At 39.4% G+C, this 14,138-nt stretch overlaps 1 long non-coding RNA gene across 3 annotated transcripts in view; it reads left to right on the top strand.

Annotated features, from left to right (window-relative positions):
- The window catches only part of LOC121395037, a 21,278-nt gene extending 11,366 nt beyond the window's left edge, over positions 1-9,912 (top strand). For all 3 annotated transcript variants that reach the window (XR_005962198.1, XR_005962197.1, XR_005962196.1), the window contains one exon: positions 9,675-9,912. This is a non-coding gene — a long non-coding RNA (uncharacterized LOC121395037). The remainder of the gene's footprint in view (positions 1-9,674) is intronic.
- Positions 9,913-14,138: the final 4,226 nt, after the last annotated feature.

Genomic DNA, 14,138 nt, shown 5'->3' with positions numbered 1-14,138 from the left:
GAGAGTTTTGTGGAAATAGCTAAACCATTACTTATAAAAATTCATTGTGTGGAGCAGAAGAGAGGAGAGAAAAGAGAGCTGAGATTTTTATAAGAAGTGGGAGCTTGCCGAGGATAGTGAAAAATGTTTTATGAAGCCATGAGAGTGAAAGGAGGAGAAATGCATGATAAAGCATGTTTGGAATAAGAAAGTAACAAACTAGCAGGTACAAACAAATCTGTTTAATTCCTTATCCCAGATGTTCACTGATGATTGCAAGGGAGTCCCGTTCCTTTGCCTTGTCAAACTGTCTGTTTAACTGTCATTCTAAAGCACTTAAGAAAATGTTAGCACTCGTGCCCATTGCCCATACACGAAGTGCCATCCCCAATACTGGGTTCTTGAATTGATATGTAGCTGATTGGAAAACAGAGCCTAATTAATCAATTAATCAATTAAATAGCTAGCAAAGGGCAGAAGTTTAAACAGACACCAGAACCAGTTGGGCTATAAAAAAGATCTCTTGTTCACTGAGGAGCGGGACACAGATGTTGCTTTAGATATTTATCAAAGAACTAAAGTAGAATAGGCCTGACAGACAAAAGTTATTGGGTAAACAAATAAAGTAGGGATTATAGCAGAATTACCAGAATAAACAGTTGCAGTATATGGATATGGCAGTATGTGGATATAGCAGAATTACCAGAATAAACAGTTGAAGTATATGGATATGGCAGTATGTGGATATAGCAGAATTACCAGAATAAACAGTTTGCAGTATATGGATATGGCAGTATGTGGATATAGCCAGAATTACCAGAATAAACAGTTGCAGTATATGGATATGGCAGTATGTGGATATAGCAGAATTAACCAAGATAAACAGTTGCAGTATATGGATATGGCAGTATGTGGATATAGCAGAATTACCAGAATAAAACAGTTGCAGTATATGGATATGGCAGTATGTGGATATAGCAGAATTACCAGAATAAACAGTTTGCAGTATATGGATATGGCAGTATGTGGATATAGCAGAATTACCAAGAATAAACAGTTGCAGTATATGGATATGGCAGTATAGTGGATATAGCAGAATTACCAGAATAAACAGTTGCAGTATGGATATGGCAGTATGTGGATATAGCAGAATTACCAGAATAAACAGTTTGCAGTAATATGGATATGGCAGTATGTGGATATAGCAGAATTACCAGAATAAACAGTTGCAGTATATGGAATGGCAGTATGTGGAAATAGCAGAATACCAGAATAAACAGTTGCAGTATATGGTATATGGCAGTATGTGGATATAGCAGAATTACCAGAATAAACAGTTGAAGTATATGGATATGGCAGTATGTGGATATAGCAGAATTACCAGAATAACAGTTGCAGTATATGGATATGGCAGTATGTGGATATAGCAGAATTACCAGAATAAACAGTTGCAGTATATGGATATGGCAGTATGTGGATATAGCAGAATTACCAGAATAAACAGTTGCAGTATATGGATATGGCAGTATGTGGATATAGCAGAATTACCTGTAGGAATGAGAAGATATAGGAGTTAGTAGACAGTATTGCAGGTAGTGAGCATACTGGGGCGGAGAGAGGTGGCGTTGGCGGGGGCGATGTGTGTGCCTTAGGCATTTGCTTTGCACACAGGTTGCCCCACGGCCCTTTTACTTTGCTCTAGGATCATTTTGGAGCAAGGTGAAGGGACCCGCTGACAATTTTGTTCACTTGTGTCTTGCAATAGTGTTGCATTATGTCTACAGTCGCACAATTTTTCAGAAGGCCAAAAAGTTTCTCGATTTTCATTATTGTGTTTCCTTTATTGTTTTAGAAATTGCTGTTTTATGTGTTTGCAATTACTAGATTCTTATTTGCCTTGCTATGTTTTCATGTTGTTTTTCAGAATATTGCTTAAGAACGTTATAGAGTTATAGTCGCTAAGAATGAATTTACATGCATTGGGTGTTTTATTGAGGTTTATATGGTGCTTTATGTGGTTGCGGTGGTCATCTGAAATTGATGCGGTGTGGAATTGGGTGCAGTAGACAGTATTGCAGGTAGTGAACATACTGGGGCGGAGAGAGGTGGCGTTGGCGGGGGCGACGTGTGTGCCTTAGGCATTTGCTTTGCACACAGGTTGCCCCAAGGCCCTTTTACTTTGCTCTAGGATCATTTTGGAGCAAGGTGAAGGGACCCGCTGACAATTTTGTTCACTTGTGTCTTGCAATAGTGTTGCACTAGGTCTACAGTCGCACAATTTTTCAGAAGGCCAAAAAGTTTCTAGATTTTCATTATTGTGTTTCCTTTATTGTTTTAGAAATTGCTGTTTATGTGTTTGCAATTACTAGATTCTTATTTGCCTTGCTATGTTTTCATGTCGTTTTTCAGAATATTGCTTAAGAACGTTATAGAGTTATAGTCGCTAAGAATGAATTTACATGCATCGGGTGTTTTATTGAGGTTTATATAGTGCTTTATGTTGTTGCGGTGGTCATCTGAAATTGATGCGGTGTGGAATTGGGTGCAGTAGACAGTATTGCAGGTAGTGAACATACTGGGGCGGAGAGAGGTGGCGTTGGCGGGGGCGACGTGTGTGCCTTAGGCATTTGCTTTGCACACAGGTTGCCCCACGTCCCTTTTACTTTGCTCTAGGATCATTTTGGAGCAAGGTGAAGGGACCCGCTGACAATTTTGTTCACTTGTGTCTTGCAATAGTGTTGCACTATGTCTACAGTCGCACAGTTTTTCAGAAGGCCAAAAATTCTCTAGATTTTCATTATTGTGTTTCCTTTATTGTTTTAGAAATTGCTGTTTTATGTGTTTGCAATTACTAGATTCTTATTTGCCTTGCTATGTTTTCATGTTGTTTTTCAGAATATTGCTTAAGAACGTTATAGAGTTATAGTCGCTAAGAATGAATTTACATGCATCGGGTGTTTTATTGAGGTTTATATAGTGCTTTATGTGGTTGCGGTGGTCATCTGAAATTGATGCGGTGTGGAATTGGGTGCAGTAGACAGTATTGCAGGTAGTGAACATACTGGGGCGGAGAGAGGTGGCGTTGGCGGGGGGCGACGTGTGTGCCTTAGGCATTTGCTTTGCACACAGGTTGCCCCACGTCCCTTTTACTTTGCTCTAGGATCATTTTGGAGCAAGGTGAAGGGACCCGCTGACAATTTTGTTCACTTGTGTCTTGCAATAGTGTTGCACTAGGTCTACAGTCGCACAGTTTTTCAGAAGGCCAAAAATTTTCTAGACTTTTCATTATTGTGTTTCCTTTATTGTTTTAGAAATTGCTGTTTATGTGTTTGCAATTACTAGATTCTTATTTGCCTTGCTATGTTTTCATGTTGTTTTTCAGAATATTGCTTAAGAACGTTATAGAGTTATAGTCGCTAAGAATGAATTTACATGCATTGGGTGTTTTATTGAGGTTTATATGGTGCTTTATGTTGTTGCGGTGGTCATCTGAAATTGATGCGGTGTGGAATTGGGTGCAGTAGACAGTATTGCAGGTAGTGAACATACTGGGGCGGAGAGAGGTGGCGTTGGCGGGGGCGACGTGTGTGCCTTAGGCATTTGCTTTGCACACAGGTTGCCCCACGGCCCTTTTACTTTGCTCTAGGATCATTTTGGAGCAAGGTGAAGGGACCCGCTGACAATTTTGTTCACTTGTGTCTTGCAATAGTGTTGCACTATGTCTACAGTCGCACAATTTTTCAGAAGGCCAAAAAGTTTCTAGATTTTCATTATTGTGTTTCCTTTATTGTTTTAGAAATTGCTGTTTTATGTGTTTGCAATTACTAGATTCTTATTTGCCTTGCTATGTTTTCATGTTGTTTTTCAGAATATTGCTTAAGAACGTTATAGAGTTATAGTCGCTAAGAATGAATTTACATGCATCGGGTGTTTTATTGAGGTTTATATAGTGCTTTATGTGGTTGCGGTGGTCATCTGAAATTGATGCGGTGTGGAATTGGGTGCAGTAGACAGTATTGCAGGTAGTGAACATACTGGGGCGGAGAGAGGTGGCGTTGGCGGGGGCGACGTGTGTGCCTTAGGCATTTGCTTTGCACACAGGTTGCCCCCACGGCCCTTTTACTTTGCTCTAGGATCATTTTGGAGCAAGGTGAAGGGACCCGCTGACAATTTTGTTCACTTGTGTCTTGCAATAGTGTTGCACTAGGTCTACAGTCGCACAGTTTTTCAGAAGGCCAAAAATTTTCTAGATTTTCATTATTGTGTTTCCTTTATTGTTTTAGAAATTGCTGTTTTATGTGTTTGCAATTACTAGATTCTTATTTGCCTTGCTATGTTTTCATGTTGTTTTTCAGAATATTGCTTAAGAACGTTATAGAGTTATAGTCGCTAAGAATGAATTTACATGCATCGGGTGTTTTATTGAGGTTTATATGGTGCTTTATGTTGTTGCGGTGGTCATCTGAAATTGATGCGGTGTGGAATTGGGTGCAGTAGACAGTATTGCAGGTAGTGAACATACTGGGGCGGAGAGAGGTGGCGTTGGCGGGGGGCGACGTGTGTGCCTTAGGCATTTGCTTTGCACACAGGTTGCCCCACGACCCTTTTACTTTGCTCTAGGATCATTTTGGAGCAAGGTGAAGGGACCCGCTGACAATTTTGTTCACTTGTGTCTTGCAATAGTGTTGCACTAGGTCTACAGTCGCACCAGTTTTCAGAAGGCCAAAATTTTCTAGATTTTCATTATTGTGTTTCCTTTATTGTTTTAGAAATTGCTGTTTTATGTGTTTGCAATTACTAGATTCTTATTTGCCTTGCTATGTTTTCATGTTGTTTTTCAGAATATTGCTTAAGAACGTTATAGAGTTATAGTCGCTAAGAATGAATTTACATGCATCGGGTGTTTTATTGAGGTTTATATAGTGCTTTATGTGGTTGCGGTGGTCATCTGAAATTGATGCGGTGTGGAATTGGGTGCAGTAGACAGTATTGCAGGTAGTGAACATACTGGGGCGGAGAGAGGTGGCGTTGGCGGGGGCGACGTGTGTGCCTTAGGCATTTGCTTTGCACACAGGTTGCCCCAAGGCCCTTTTACTTTGCTCTAGGATCATTTTGGAGCAAGGTGAAGGGACCCGCTGACAATTTTGTTCACTTGTGTCTTGCAATAGTGTTGCACTAGGTCTACAGTCGCACAATTTTTCAGAAGGCCAAAAAGTTTCTAGATTTTCATTATTGTGTTTCCTTTATTGTTTTAGAAATTGCTGTTTTATGTGTTTGCAATTACTAGATTCTTATTTGCCTTGCTATGTTTTCATGTTGTTTTTCAGAATATTGCTTAAGAACGTTATAGAGTTATAGTCGCTAAGAATGAATTTACATGCATCGGGTGTTTTATTGAGGTTTATATAGTGCTTTATGTTGTTGCGGTGGTCATCTGAAATTGATGCGGTGTGGAATTGGGTGCAGTAGACAGTATTGCAGGTAGTGAACATACTGGGGCGGAGAGAGGTGGCGTTGGCGGGGGCGACGTGTGTGCCTTAGGCATTTGCTTTGCACACAGGTTGCCCCACGGCCCTTTTACTTTGCTCTAGGATCATTTTGGAGCAAGGTGAAGGGACCCGCTGACAATTTTGTTCACTTGTGTCTTGCAATAGTGTTGCACTAGGTCTACAGTCGCACAGTTTTTCAGAAGGCCAAAAATTTTCTAGATTTTCATTATTGTGTTTCCTTTATTGTTTTAGAAATTGCTGTTTTATGTGTTTGCAATTACTAGATTCTTATTTGCCTTGCTATGTTTTCATGTTGTTTTTCAGAATATTGCTTAAGAACGTTATAGAGTTATAGTCGCTAAGAATGAATTTACATGCATCGGGTGTTTTATTGAGGTTTATATAGTGCTTTATGTTGTTGCGGTGGTCATCTGAAATTGATGCGGTGTGGAATTGGGTGCAGTAGACAGTATTGCAGGTAGTGAACATACTGGGGCGGAGAGAGGTGGCGTTGGCGGGGGCGACGTGTGTGCCTTAGGCATTTGCTTTGCACACAGGTTGCCCCAAGGCCCTTTTACTTTGCTCTAGGATCATTTTGGAGCAAGGTGAAGGGACCCGCTGACAATTTTGTTCACTTGTGTCTTGCAATAGTGTTGCACTAGGTCTACAGTCGCACAGTTTTTCAGAAGGCCAAAAAGTTTCTAGATTTTCATTATTGTGTTTCCTTTATTGTTTTAGAAATTGCTGTTTTATGTGTTTGCAATTACTAGATTCTTATTTGCCTTGCTATGTTTTCATGTTGTTTTTCAGAATATTGCTTAAGAACGTTATAGAGTTATAGTCGCTAAGAATGAATTTACATGCATTCGGGTGTTTTATTGAGGTTTATATAGTGCTTTATGTTGTTGCGGTGGTCATCTGAAATTGATGCGGTGTGGAATTGGGTGCAGTAGACAGTATTGCAGGTAGTGAACATACTGGGGCGGAGAGAGGTGGCGTTGGCGGGGGCGACGTGTGTGCCTTAGGCATTTGCTTTGCACACAGGTTGCCCCAAGGCCCTTTTACTTTGCTCTAGGATCATTTTGGAGCAAGGTGAAGGGACCCGCTGACAATTTTGTTCACTTGTGTCTTGCAATAGTGTTGCACTAGGTCTACAGTCGCACAGTTTTTCAGAAGGCCAAAAATTTTCTAGATTTTCATTATTGTGTTTCCTTTATTGTTTTAGAAATTGCTGTTTTATGTGTTTGCAATTACTAGATTCTTATTTGCCTTGCTATGTTTTCATGTTGTTTTTCAGAATATTGCTTAAGAACGTTATAGAGTTATAGTCGCTAAGAATGAATTTACATGCATTGGGTGTTTTATTGAGGTTTATATGGTGCTTTATGTTGTTGCGGTGGTCATCTGAAATTGATGCGGTGTGGAATTGGGTGCAGTAGACAGTATTGCAGGTAGTGAACATACTGGGGCGGAGAGAGGTGGCGTTGGCGGGGGCGACGTGTGTGCCTTAGGCATTTGCTTTGCACACAGGTTGCCCCACGGCCCTTTTACTTTGCTCTAGGATCATTTTGGAGCAAGGTGAAGGGACCCGCTGACAATTTTGTTCACTTGTGTCTTGCAATAGTGTTGCACTAGGTCTACAGTCGCACAGTTTTTCAGAAGGCCAAAAATTTTCTAGATTTTCATTATTGTGTTTCCTTTATTGTTTTAGAAATTGCTGTTTTATGTGTTTGCAATTACTAGATTCTTATTTGCCTTGCTATGTTTTCATGTTGTTTTTCAGAATATTGCTTAAGAACGTTATAGAGTTATAGTCGCTAAGAATGAATTTACATGCATCGGGTGTTTTATTGAGGTTTATATGGTGCTTTATGTTGTTGCGGTGGTCATCTGAAATTGATGCGGTGTGGAATTGGGTGCAGTAGACAGTATTGCAGGTAGTGAACATACTGGGGCGGAGAGAGGTGGCGTTGGCGGGGGCGACGTGTGTGCCTTAGGCATTTGCTTTGCACACAGGTTGCCCCACGGCCCTTTTACTTTGCTCTAGGATCATTTTGGAGCAAGGTGAAGGGACCCGCTGACAATTTTGTTCATTGTGTCTTGCAATAGTGTTGCACTATGTCTACAGTCGCACAGTTTTTCAGAAGGCCAAAAATTTTCTAGATTTTCATTATTGTGTTTCCTTTATTGTTTTAGAAATTGCTGTTTTATGTGTTTGCAATTACTAGATTCTTATTTGCCTTGCTATGTTTTCATGTTGTTTTTCAGAATATTGCTTAAGAACGTTATAGAGTTATAGTCGCTAAGAATGAATTTACATGCATCGGGTGTTTTATTGAGGTTTATATGGTGCTTTATGTTGTTGCGGTGGTCATCTGAAATTGATGCGGTGTGGAATTGGGTGCAGTAGACAGTATTGCAGGTAGTGAACATACTGGGGCGGAGAGAGGTGGCGTTGGCGGGGGGCGACGTGTGTGTCTTAGGCATTTGTTTTGCACACAGGTTGCCCCACGGCCCTTTTACTTTGCTCTAGGATCATTTTGGAGCAAGGTGAAGGGACCCGCTGACATTTTTGTTCACTTGTGGCTTGCAATAGTGTTGCACTAGGTCTACAGTCGCACCAAGTTTTCAGAAGGCGGAATCTTTTCTAGATATAATTATTGTGTTTCCTGTATTGTTTTAGAAATTGCTGTTTTATGTGTGTGCAGTAACTAGATTCTTATTTGCCTTGCTATGTTTTCATGTTGTTTTTCAGAATATTGCTTAAGAACGTTATAGAGTTATAGTCGCTAAGAATGAATTTACATGCATCGGGTGTTTTATTGAGGTTTATATAGTGCTTTATGTTGTTGCGGTGGTCATCTGAAATTGATGCGGTGTGGAATTGGGTGCAGTAGACAGTATTGCAGGTAGTGAACATACTGGGGCGGAGAGAGAGGTGGCGTTGGCGGGGGCGACGTGTGTGCCATAGGCATTTGCTTTGCACACAGGTTGCCCCAAGGCCCTTTTTGTTTGCTCTAGGATCATTTTGGAGCAAGGTGAAGGGACCCGCTGACATTTTTGTTCACTTGTGGCTTGCAATAGTGTTGCACTAGGTCTACAGTCGCACCAAGTTTTCAGAAGGTGGAATCTTTTCTAGATTTTCATTATTGTGTTTCCTTTATTGTTTTAGAAATTGCTGTTTTATGTGTTTTCAATTACTAGATTCTTATTTGCCTTTCTATGTTTTCATGTCATTTTTCAGAATATTGCTTACGAACTTTATAGAGTTATAGTCGCTAAGAATAAATTTACATGCATTGGGTGTTTTATTGAGGTTTATATAGTGCTTTATGTGGTTGCGGTGGTCATCTGAAATTGATGCGGTGTGGAATTGCTGTGCATACAGGGTGCCCCACGGCCCTTTCCTTTACTCTAAGATGGTTCTGGAGCAAAGTGGAAGGACCCGCTGACAATTTTGTTCACTTGTGGCTTGCAATAGTGTTGTGCTAGGCAGTAACGTAACTAGAGGGGGTGCGGGCCCCGCTCTCTCCCCGCTGCTCCCCCGGTAGTTCCTCCACTGGGCAGCCGAGTTTGGGAGTGTTACTTTGAAAGCAGCTAGTAAGTTGCAGGTAAAACTTAGTCCCTTTGTAAAATGTATAATGTAGCAATATAATTCTTAATGAATCAGATGATAATCGAGCATAGGACTGGCCAGATATGGGATGACTTTGACGTAGTTGGTCAGCTTGAATATATTGCAATATATGGACAAACAATCCCTTTTTTGTTTAAAGGGTAAGGCATTTTTCAGTAGCAGTATGCACAAAATGTCTCTCTCTTAAATATATTGATAATGGGTTGAGTGCAGAGGACTCTTGAATTTTTCTATATGTATTTTGTGGTCAGAGCATCATTGCACCCCCGCCTAATGGTTTTAAAAATTAGTGGTGAGCACAACTTTCCCTTTACATATATATATTACCTGAAAAATATATACTTGTAGTTGATATATGAATGAATGCATGTATAATTTGTAAGTACACTGGACCTCGCATACAAATGTTCCATAGTGAAGTACACAAGCAGACTGAACATTAGAGAGGGAAGGGGAATAGAAATCGTATGTATATTTGTTAGTGTAAAACATTCCTTGGGTAAAATTAATAGCAAGTAATGCATTTAAATGTTAAATCTGTTCTCCAACTGTTCTCTGCTCACAAACAGGCCCTGGGTGTGAATCTCCAGACTTCTGTGAATCTCCGGACTTCTCCTGATTCATGGCTGCTCTTGGAAAGGACGAGCCTTTGGACCTCCTACATAATCTGACACCCACAGCAAAGTTTCGGCAAAACGTTTCAGTTTTACGCAACATATGCAACAAACACATGAAAGGAAACTACAAATGTTATCTGTAATCAAGAATGCCTTATTTTTGTCCATAAATAAAATAATTATTTTCAAACATGCTTGTGTAATATTTATTTGTTGTATTAAATTTTCCTCTAGCGGTATTATTAATCTAGTCAATACTGATGTTAGTACAGAGGATGCTTCAGCAGCAAGTAGTCAGCATAATGAGCTTGCAAATTCAGTCGTAGTGCAGGTTTCCCCAGTAGCCACTTTCACTGGTATATGTAGCATTTAATTAGGAGCAGCACTACTCAATATCTTAAAATTAAAAGTGCCTTTATTACATTATTTTCTTGGCTTTGCAGTTAAGTTTCGGCGCTTCCTTGGCCCTTTATCAAGCTATCAAATACAAAGAATGCTGCCAATGAGTGGCATAGTGAGACATCAAGTATTGCATAAAGTCTGCAGTTCTGTAGCATCATTAATTGTATCATTTATTCTATTTCTATATGTGACTTTGGCAGTTTATGTAGTTAAAGGGGTTGCTCTACTTTTCAATACTTTTTCAGTTCAGTTGTTTTCAGAATTGTACCAGAAAAAAGACCTTATTCAATTACATACAGTTAATTAGAGTTAAAGCCTCTTTCATCAGCTTCTTGTGTCTTTCTGAAACAGTTTGGGGAGGGGGGTCGCCGCTTCTGTAACTGTTCTAAACTTATACATCTAAACTAGATACATTTCTTATGTTTAGCCCTGCAGAGCTGAATCCTTGACTTTTGTTAAAGGCAGCTGTTAGAATTGATACAATAGTTGCTAATATTCCAAAAATACTGCTGAGAAATGTATCAACTAATGGAGCAAATTGGAACAGTTCAGAATCTGCACATGGAATACTGAGCTGCCAGACTGTAGCTCCAGAAATTGGAACATTTACACTTAAATTTTTGAAAAACTATCAAAAATAAAGAGAATGTAGCAATTTCAGTCTCCTCAGTCCAGAGAGGATGCTCTTAATGCAGAATTAAACAAAAAAGAGAAAAGGAGATAGAAGGCACGCTAATCTATTGGAAAAAAAGAGAAAATGTCATATAATTGTGCAATAATCTGTACAAGCATCTCCCACCAATTAAATATACAAATTCCATCCAACACTTACAACTGACTTCTGAGAGGTGTCCCACTCATGAGGTCACAATAGTAAACACACTTGTGGGGTTAATTATCAAACTCCCCCTTTTTTCTGAAAACCAAATTTGCAGGGACTCCCCCCCCATTTATTAATACAATTTCCCAAATTTTTCATCTGACCTTAATAAACCCCCCAAAAAATCTAGTTGTTTTGCACTATGTATTTTCCCCTTTAAAAGTCAGACTAGAAAAAATTGGAGATTTTTAAAGAATACAGTACAATGATTATAGCAAATGTCCCTCCCTCCTCAGACCAAATGCAGATAGTTATTCATTACTTCAGGCTGGTGCTCATATTGGCCCAATGAGTGTGATTTCCAAAGTGTCAGTTATTCCACTTGCATGAATATAGCACTTAATCTCCAAAACAATCCAGATGAATATATCACCGATACAAATCATACCTCTTATCAAGTCAAGTAATAACATATCTCCATATATGCTTATAACTTGGTGTATATACAATAAATGACTTGTGAGTGGGGAGGTTTAAATTTCAAACATTCTCCAAATCCAGAACCAGCAAGTACAATATACTGTGTCTCAAACGTGCCTTCCACAAAATGACTACCACGTGCAGGTTGCACTCTCACGTCATATGAAGCTCTAATATTATGTCAGAGTGCACCCAACATCTCCACTGTAGCTTGAAAGCTCCATGTGGGTAAATGAAAAACAGGTTCCAGTTGCTTCCAAAGTCTGTTCTAACCATGTATGCTTATAATGCAGGTAAACTAGCAATATTTCACCTACAGTGCTTACTGCATTAGTGTCTCAATGTGTCCCATCAAGCCTACTATAAGCCATGAGCCACGAGAGTATTTGGTTACTTGCTTGTACAATTTATTCAGACTATGGGCTTAATCCATTGCCCCTCACAGTCCTTTCCAGGCATATACACTCACTCTATACTCAGCCTCCATATATCACTCAGACTGGTTGCCCGTTTTCTCTTGGCTGCTTCATCAGGGCCTTCTCATATACTGTACGGATTATTGCACCATTAAATGGTATTCTTCTATTATACTAATAGATTAGTGTACCACGTATCTCCTGTTTTCTTTTTTACTTAATTGGTCAAAAATAAAACATGAACAACAATTGAAAGAGTTTTTATTTCTGGTGAACAATCTGAAAATAGCTGCACTGAAAAAACCTTTTAAGTTTGACTGAATAGATGTAAGACACACCCACTACTAATACATTTTAAGCATGCTGGGCAAATCTTTGTTTTTGCTAAAAGTGTCCTTCCAAATATCAGGGTACCCTACTGTGCTTCATACCTGTTGGCTCCAATCTGCACTCATTCCTGCCCGAAATACTGTTATGGCAAGTAGCACAGGGGTTACATTTTGGTCCTAACAGGCCCCCAGGTAACCAATCTGGAATGCCTGGAACAATGAAGATTAACCTTTTTGTTTATTTGGAATCTCTTGGGGGGGGGAGGTTTGGTATATTATTTGATTTGGTTGAGTACAGTATTCACAGTACAGTTTTCAGATAATTTTAAAATTGTGCATTTGGGCCTTTTCTACTCTATACTGAGTATTGCAATAATATATTGTATAAACAAATTGCATTTTGTCTTAATGTGACCATACATGGACCATGTAATTATTATTTTTTATTATTAACATGTATTTATATAGCCCAAAACATATTTCACAGCGCTGGCCAGCTTATTGGCCTATACAGTATATGGGGCCTGATGATGACCCTGCCCAACTGATATATGGCTACAAATTAGGCAGAAATCTATTTGGCAATGAACCACATTGGCTCGTTGATGAGGTCCTCCCCCCAAAGCCTTCATTATTTTCACTGTGATCCAATTGTTTGGCCCAGGGGCATTGTTTTGAACACTCCCTCCCTTAGTGTAATTACCCCTTTAGGAGTACAGTGATATACATACAAAACATGTTAAGACTTTTTTTTTTTAAAGGTAAATTTTTTTTATTGATTTTTTTTGTTTGTAAAACATACATTAAATAATTGCAATTGGTCAGCACTTACCAAACTTATGATACAAAGGATTAATGCAGGCTGACAAAGGGAATGGTAAAACTGACTAAAATAAAGGATTATTTGAACAGCAAGAACATGAAGAGTGTAAGTAATGCTCCCAATATCTCTTATTTGTCATTTAAACCATGGTTTGCTGTTGTCCATAAACCAAACTGTCCATGCTGGATAATGAAATCAAAGGCTGAAAGCACTTGTGCAACTTGACTGCTAATGCCAACCAGTAGAAAACCAATGGTCAAAGCCAAAATTCTCCTTTCTGCCAGTCACCCCTAGCAGCTATTCCGTAAAAAGGCCATGACTGATGCCAGACAGACCTTTGCAAAAAAAATATTTAAGCCAGTGTATTTGTACCACTTACCTCACTTAGGGCACTTTTAATTTGGGAAATGTTGGTAGTCCTAAGGTAAATGTCACTGCTGGTGGAGAAATTCCAATACCTCTTCTGTGTTTTCTGTCATTTAAATGAATGGAAACCATCTTGTCTCCACCATTGGCAGGCAGTTTCCATTTTGTTTAGTGCAGCCATTAGTAATCACGGGGCCCCATACTACCCAGACACTGTATTGTATTTGACTGTTTGTGTTTGTTAAAATCAATAAAATTTACCTTTAAAAAAATGCCCTTCACATGCAAGGTCATGCCCTAGCCGCAACCCAGCCTTTATGGCCATGTCAGCTTACAATCTGTTACTTCTTTTATGTTAATTACAATTGTTGAGGTAGAAATTTTTGCCTTGTGCATATGTGTTTTCTGGTAAAGAATTTATTAATGCCATTTATAGTGAACAGGGTATAGCAGCACAGGTTTCAAGTAAAACAGTATACTGTTACCAGTGTTGGACTGGTCCTTTTGGCAGCCAGGGCCCACCGGGTTCTTTCCTGGTGTCCTGCCGGCCCAGTCCAAACCTGATTGTTACTATGTTAAAGGTATAGATTGACAGCTTGAAAATATTGCAATATATGGACAAAGAGGAGGGGATTTTTTAGTACCTCAATATATTGATAATGGGTTGAGTGCAGAGGACTGCTTGTCTTTGAATTTTGTGGTCGCAGCCTCATTGCACCCCCGCCCAATGGTTTAAAATGTAGTGTCAAGCACAACTTTGCATTTTTTGCTATAGTTTAT

The sequence above is a fragment of the Xenopus laevis genome, chromosome 6S, assembly GCF_017654675.1.
Source record: "Xenopus laevis strain J_2021 chromosome 6S, Xenopus_laevis_v10.1, whole genome shotgun sequence".
NCBI lineage: Eukaryota > Metazoa > Chordata > Amphibia > Anura > Pipidae > Xenopus > Xenopus laevis.
This window is presented reverse-complemented; position numbering and strand designations above follow the sequence as displayed.